This window comes from Stomoxys calcitrans, chromosome 3 (genome assembly GCF_963082655.1).
Source record: "Stomoxys calcitrans chromosome 3, idStoCalc2.1, whole genome shotgun sequence".
In the NCBI taxonomy this organism is placed as follows: Eukaryota; Metazoa; Arthropoda; class Insecta; order Diptera; family Muscidae; genus Stomoxys; species Stomoxys calcitrans.
Window position 1 is genome coordinate 178294669 of NC_081554.1, and position 7835 is coordinate 178302503.

General features: G+C 40.8%; 1 protein-coding gene across 1 annotated transcript in view; it reads left to right on the forward strand.

Annotated features, from left to right (window-relative positions):
• Positions 1-244: 244 nt before the first annotated feature.
• The window catches only part of LOC106091190 (uncharacterized), a 162059-nt gene continuing 154468 nt past the window's right edge, over positions 245-7835 (forward strand). The window contains exon 1 of the mRNA XM_059365173.1: positions 245-362. The gene's annotated coding sequence lies outside the window, so the exon portion shown is untranslated. The remainder of the gene's footprint in view (positions 363-7835) is intronic.

Consider the following 7835-nt stretch of genomic DNA (forward strand, 5'->3'; position numbering starts at 1 on the left):
GTTGCAAACGGAATGGCAAAACGAATATACCCCCATCCTTCGGTGGTGGGTATAACCAAAATATAGTCGGCAAAATGCCTAACCCTGGCTTCATGGTGAATGCTACTTAATAACCTTTTCACCACACCCTCGCATGAACAAACTTCCGTTCATGGAAAAAGTTCGCCACTATGCAAAGCTCTCTAGTCAAAGCTTTCAATGCATGTAGACGAAATAGTTAGCGATGCTCCGGCCGAAGGGGCCAAATGTAAAACGGACACGGATGCTGTTGGGGCATCAGTCATCAGTCTCTCGTTGGGCTGCTGCCTTGCCACAAGTGTTGAACATTAAGCGCGCGGCGGACGTGAACAAAATAGTGCAGTGTGTGTGAGCGCTTAGTTTGTGGTGGTGGTGAAATGTAGTAGAGTAGAGTAGTAGTAATACAATCAACAGCAGCAAGATAACAGAAGTTTTACAACAAAACAGCAAGCATAGCTAAAAACCCAAAACAAGAACAACAACAACAACAAAAGCAAATTAAAGCACCAAGTGGACATTTCACAAAATCTTAATGGTTGTGACTCTTCAAAAAACATAAAAAAAGGAACAAAAAAAAAACAACTGCAAAAAAAAAAAAAAAAAACAAACCTACGGCACTAAAAAAAGGCAAACGGTTTTAATAAGACCAAGAATAAAAAAAAAATGAAAATAAATAAAATGTGCAGCTGCCACCGACCGCTACTCTAGAGAATAGAGAGGGCAGTAACACTACTAGTGAGAGTGAAAAAAGTTTAAATTTAATTTAATTAGTTTTGTGTGAGTGTATGCTTTCTTTTTTTTTGAAGTTTTTTTTCTGTTGTAGCTGGGCTTTTGGTGTTGGTGCGTTTATTGTGGGCTTTCCTAGAAGGTTGTTACTTCCGTTTTTATTTTCCTTTGTGGGGATTTAAAAGAGCCGAATAGCGAAAAGCGCACGCAGATCCCAAATATGTACATGGGGATCTATCGGTCTATCTATGTGAGAGTTTGTAGGTATGTGCAAACGCAATGAACAATGGTAGAGCCACATACAATCACACACCTACACTTAGATAAATTATAAGCATAAGTTTATATGCTTAGAGAGTTAGGGTATGTAGGGCGGACGGGCGGGCGGACAGGCGGGCTGGCGGTTGTAGGAAATGACATTTTAATAATGTCGTCCTGAAAAGTCATCGCCGCCTTTGCAAACAAAAAACAACAACAATACACTGTCATCATCTTTGCCATTGTCAAATTAAACGGCTGGCTGTCTTTACTTTTTCACGGAGAGCATCATGATGGTTGGCTGGCTGGTTGGTTGGTTGGTTGGTTGGCTGGTGTTTGTGTTGGTGTTGTCGCTGTAGGTTTTGTGTAAAGTACCGCAGTGTTTGGGCAAGCAGCGAAGCGTCTGCCAATGTAAATGTTTGTCTATCATTGAAAGTGTTGCCGATTTGTACAAGGACTCGAACAATGCTGCTGGCAGAGGGTTCGAAATAAAAATTAACTTAAAAAAAGAAAAAGGGATTTAATAAAATTAAAAAGTGATTAAAAAAAATTTTATTGAAAAATAAGTTTGCGCAGTGGTTCAAATCTCAATAAAAATGTATAAAATTTTTGAACTATTGGTCTTAGCTTTACGAGCATAAAATGTTAAAGGCTTTTGTAAAGGAAACAAGATATGGGCTTTTAACAAAGGATTGTTGTCACTAATACAGGTTTACATAGCGGGTATATAAATATTAGGGTGGGTAAATTTTTGGCGGTTTTCAAAATCGTAATCTACGTCTAATTTTAAGAAGTTTTGAGCTTTAAACAGGTTAGAATATGCTAAGATCGGCCGGGCCGAATCACATTTGTAAAATTCTTTGCGGGACTGGGGAGTCGGAGTCGAGAAATTTTACCCAAAGAGGGTGTCAATATAAAGCTTGAAATAAAACAAGTAAAAAGGCATTAAGTTCGGCCGGGCCAAACTTTGGACACCCACCACCTCGGGTAAATTTGAAAACCCCCTTTCGGCACAATCCGGTGAAAATTGGATTACTTATGCACCCAAATTCGATACGGATATTGACTTATTGATCTACTTATAAATATAAGTCACTGTTGACTTTTGTATTTCAAATTTTAACAAAATCGGGTAATAAATAATGCTTTTATGAGCTTAATCGAGACCCTTAATCGGGACATCGGTCTAAATGACAGCTATATCAAAATACAGTCCGATCTTTACCATATTTAGGTCGGATAGCGGGTGGCCAGTTTCACATTTCAGCGAAATCGGTTAAAAAATAAAGCTTTTATGGGCTTTAGACCCTTTATCTGGAGATCGGTCTATATGGCAGCTATACCTAAATATAGTCCGATTTGATCCACATTTAGGTCGGATATCAGGAGGCTTAAGATAACCCACTGTATCAATTTTCAGCGAACTCGGGTAATAAATAAAGCTTTTATGGGCTTCAGACCCTTTATCGGCAGATCGGTCTAAATGACAGCTATATCTAAATACAGTCCGATCTTTACCATATTTAGGTCGGATAGCGGGTGGCTTAAAACTACTAACAGTTTCAAATTTCAGCGAAATCGGTTAAAAAATAAAGCTTTTATGGGCTTTAGACCCTTTATCTGGAGATCGGTCTATATGGCAGCTATACCTAAATATAGTCCGATTTGATCCACATTTAGGTCGGATATCAGGAGGCTTAAGATAACCCACTGTTTCAATTTTCAGCGAAATCGGGTAATAAATTAACCTTTTATGGGCTTCAGACCCTTTATCGGCACATCGGTATATATGCCAGCTATATCTAAATATAGTCCGATCTAAAGCATATTTGTGTCAGATATTGGTAGGCCTAAAACAACTCACTATTTCAAATTTCAGCGCAATCGGTTAAAACATAAAGCTTTTATGGACTTCAGACCCTTAATCGAGAGATCGGTCTATATGGCAGCTATGTCTAAATATAGTCCGATTTGATCCATATTTAGGTCGGATATCTGGAGGCTTAAGATAACACTCCGTTTCAAATTTCAGCGAACTCGGGTAATAAATAAAGCTTTTATGGGCTTCAGACCCTTTATCGGCAGATCGGTATATATGCCAGCTATATCTAAATATAGTCCGATCTAAAGCATATTTGGGTCAGATGTTGGGAGGCCTAAAACAACTCACTATTTCAAATTTCAGCGAAATCGGTTAAAACATAAAGCTTTTATGGACTTCAGACCCTTAATCGGGAGATCGGTCTATATGGCAGCTATATCTAAATATAGTCCGATTTGAACCATATTTGGGTCAGTTGTCCGTAGGCCTTAATCTACTCACTGTTTCAAATTTCAGCGAAATCGGATAAAAAATAAAGCATTTATGGGCATTAGACCCTTTATAGGAAAATCGGTCTATATAGCAGCTATATCCAAATATGGTCCGATTTGAACCATATTTGGGTCAGTTGTCCGTAGGCCTTAATCTACTCACTGTTTCAAATTTCAGCGAAATCGGATAAAAAATAAAGCATTTATGGGCATTAGACCCTTTATAGGAAAATCGGTCTATATAGCAGCTATATCCAAATATGGTCCGATTTGGCCCGTTCAAGAACTTATCCAGCGCGCATCAAAAAGACATATCTGTGCCAAATTTCAGCTCAATATCTTAATTTTTGAAGGCTGTAGAGTGATTACAACAGACGGACGGACAGACACACGGTCATCGTTAAATCGTCTTAGAATTTTACGACGATCCGAAATATATATATTTTGTAGGGTCGGAAATTGATATTTCGATGTGTTGCAAACGGAATGACTAAATGATATTATACCCACCCCTATACTACGGTGGTGGGTATAAAAACAGCAAATTTGAATACAACAGTCTGTATTCAAATTTGCTGTTTTTATACCCTCTACCATAGGATGGGGGGTATACTAATTTCGTCATTCTGTTTGTAACACCTTAAAATATGCGTCTAAGGCCCCATACAGTATATTTATTCTTTATGGTCATGATATTTTAAGTCGATCTAGCCTTGTCCGTCCGTATAGCTGCCATATAAACCGATCTTGGGTCTTGAATTCTTGAGCCTCTAGAGGGCGCAGTTCTCGTCCGATTTGGCTGAAATTTTGTATGAGGTGTTTTATTTTGACTTTCCGTCCGGACGTCTGTCCGTCCGTCCGTCTGTCAGTCGATAGCACGCTAACTTTCGAAGAATTAAAGCTAGGCGCTTGAAACTTTGTAAAAATACGTTTTATTTGTGTAGGTCGGTTGGAATTGTAAATGGGTCAAATCGGTCCATGTTTTGATATAGCTGCCATATAAACCGATCTGCGGTCTTGAGTTCTTCAGCTTTTAGAGGGCGCAATTCTTATCCGATTTGGCTGTAGTTTTGCATGAGGTGTTTTGTTATGACTTTCAACAACTGTGCTGAGTATGGCGCAAATCAGTTCATAACCTGGTATAGCTGCTATATAAACCGATCTTGGGTCTTGTCATTTTTGAGTCTCTAGAGGGCGCAATGCTCGTCCGATTTGACTGCAATTTTGCACGCGGTGTTATGGCAACACTTCCAGTAACTCTGCCAACTATGGTTTAATGGTTTATAATCTGATATAGCTGCTATATCAATCGATCTGGGATCTTGACTTCTTGAGCCTCTAGAGGGCGCAATTCTTATCCGATTTGGATAAGAATTGTATTTTTGCATCAGGTGTTATATTATGACTTCCAACAAATCGGTTCACAACTGGTATAGCCGCCATGTAAACCGATCGTGGGTCTGGACTTCTTGAGCCTCTAGAGGGCGCAATTCTTATCCGATTTGGCTGTAGTTTTGCATGAGGTGTTTTGTTATGACTTCCAACAACTGTGCTAATTACGGCGCAAATCGGTTCATAGCCTGATATAGTTGCCATATAAACCGATCTTGGACCTTGACTTCTTGAGCCTCTAGAGGGCGCAATTCTCATTCAATTTGACTGAAATTATCCACACGATGTTTTGGTAACGCTTCCAACAACTGTGCTAATCGGTGCATAACCTGATATAACCTTAACACGGACCGCGTCGACCCGAAAGGCTTCGGGCAGTTCTCTGGCCTTCACCGCCAATCGTCTGCCCTTTCATTACTCTGTTATGGTCCTTACTTACTCTGTTATGGTCCGGCACCCACACGATACGGATTTTGCCATCCTCAGAGAAGGCGTTATTCTCCTTCTTACAATGTATGACTGTTCGTGACCTTACCATCCTGGTTGTTTTTGCCTTATGGCAATTTTACTGTCGGTAAAGATGTTCACACTCGACGTCCTTGCGTTAGCACTACACCACTTCACGCATTCCGTGTTCGCCCGGACCTCCGCCTGCAGGACCGTATTATGGTCAGGCAGTCTGGGTTCCCAATTTAGACCCCCAGGCCCACTCTGTCCTCTAGCTTTGATCCATCCGTATAGCATGATCTCCCAGATGGCAATAACAGGGTTCCGTCAATCCTTGCACTCGACCTCAAGGTATCCGATCGAAAATTTTTTTCCTTCCTTACAGGTTTCCTATCGTCGCCTCGATTATACCGCGATGGTATGAGCTGCTCCAAACCTCAATCCATTCTCCCATCGTCTTAAGTCTTATAGCCGCATTGGCTGCCTCACACTTAATCTATATGTCAATGGGTCGGATATCTAGAATAGTCTCCAGTGCCCTAGTGGGCGTGGTCCTCATCGCTACGCCTAAGCCAAGACAACATGTTCTCTGAACCTGGCTTTTGGCGAGACTATCAGTAAAAATTTTCAGCGGTGGTTTTCCTCCTGCAGAGACAAAGAAGGAAATCTGGTAACTGATGCAGATAGTGTGCTGAGGATGTGAAATGAATATTTTAGCCAAATGCTAGTGCGTCGAAGAGCAAACCAATCCTTGATAATAGTATTGAATGTTTACCGCTTACTCAGTATGAGGTCCAAATGGCAGTGATTTCACTGAAGAACAACAAGCCAGCTGGAGCCGAACTACTCAAGGCGACACGCTGATAAGCCGAATGCAACATCTCATAAAAAAAATGTCTGCGTTGGTTATCCCCTCCTAATGCTGGCGATATTTGTGAAGTACTTCTCCTCAAAGAGGTGTCGCTATGCGGCACGGTCCGCGGACTCGGCTATAAAAAGGATGCCCCTTGTCGATAAGCTTAAACATGTATCGGACAGCGCTCGCACCTGTTCCTTAATGGAATGTTAATGGATAAATTTGCATTTGCAATGCGGCTTAAGATCTAGTAAATCAATCATAGAGCAGATATTAAGATTGCGCCACCTGGAAAAACCAGAGATGTACAGGTCAACTCTTAATATCTCTTCGTTGTGTGTAAAGCTGTCCGTCCGTCCATCCGTCTGTAGAAATCACTACAGAGGTCGAACGCGTAAAGCTAACCGTTTGAAATTTAGAACAGATACTTTATATTGATGTAGGACGTTGGAATTGCAAATGGGCCATATCGGTTCAGATTTGGATATAGCTCCCATATAAACCGATCTGCCTATTTGACTTCTTGAGCCCATGGAAGTCACAATTTTTGCCCGATTTGGCAGAAATTTTGCAAATTATGTTCTACTTTGACTTCCAACAACTGTGCCAAGTACGGTTTAAATCTGTCAAGAATCTGATATAGCTCCCATATAGACTGATCTCCCGATTTGACTTCTTGAGCCCCTGGAAGCCGCCTTAAATCGGTCAAGAACCTGATATAGCTCCCAGATAAACCGATCTCCCGAATTGACTTCTTGAGCCATTACAAGCTGCGATTTTTATCCGCGGTCCAAATCGGTCTATAACCAGAAAAAGCTTGTAGGAGAATCCATGGTGGTGGGTTCCCAAGATTCGGCCCGGCCGAACTTAGCACGCTTTTACTTGTTTAAACTACCTGTGGTGATTGTTTCCTACAAGTCTCTTTTATTTCACGCTATTCCATGTTTTGGGCACCTGTGCATGTATTTGTAAGTTGCGTATGCAATTGAGGTGGCCTGCGTTTATTGTTCAATTTTTACAGCATAACTTAACACGACAATGACAGCAATTACGCATTTAAATCCAGCAATCTGTCTACATTGCTTGTGTCAACACCGATCATAGACTTCGAGATGTGTGCTCCTTTATGAGCACTCATTTATTGCACTTTAGTTTGAAAGCCACCACTATTTGGTACATCCTTTGACTAAGACAATACACAAAAACAGCTCAGCACACACACACCATAGTTCACTATATGAGAATTAAAATTCTGCCTCCGCTGCAGCGTTCTTGCATTTCGCAACATCAACATGTCTTAATTTATTAAGAGCCTTTATGGCCTTTGAAAATGCCATTATCATCTCATAGGCCATATTCAATTGTTCTCATTTGTGCTCACTCTTTGAACTCTTAATCATACGCATTTATTAATGTCAATATGGCATTGCTCTTCCATCAATGACCTGGCCTATTGTGTGTGTGTGTGTTTTTGTTATTTTTTTCTCCTTTTTGTCTCAACACAATTGTCTATTCATGCTCTTTGGTTTGGCCTCTTAAACGCCTACCGCCCCTCACCGTTAACTTTGCTAGGAGTGTGTGTGGCGCGGGAATCAAGAGGAAGAATGTAGGTTGTATTATCCTGCAACTTTATTAACATGTTGCTAACCAATTAACAGTTTCCAGCTGAATGCACATACACTCGCGTACACAAGCCCCAACACTCAAACACACCCACCCATGTGCTTTTGTGCCAACACGCACGAATAACAGTATGTTCACACTCACTCAAGAGTCCATCGTTGGTGTGACACAGTGGGTTGAGTTGACACAAACAAATAAAATA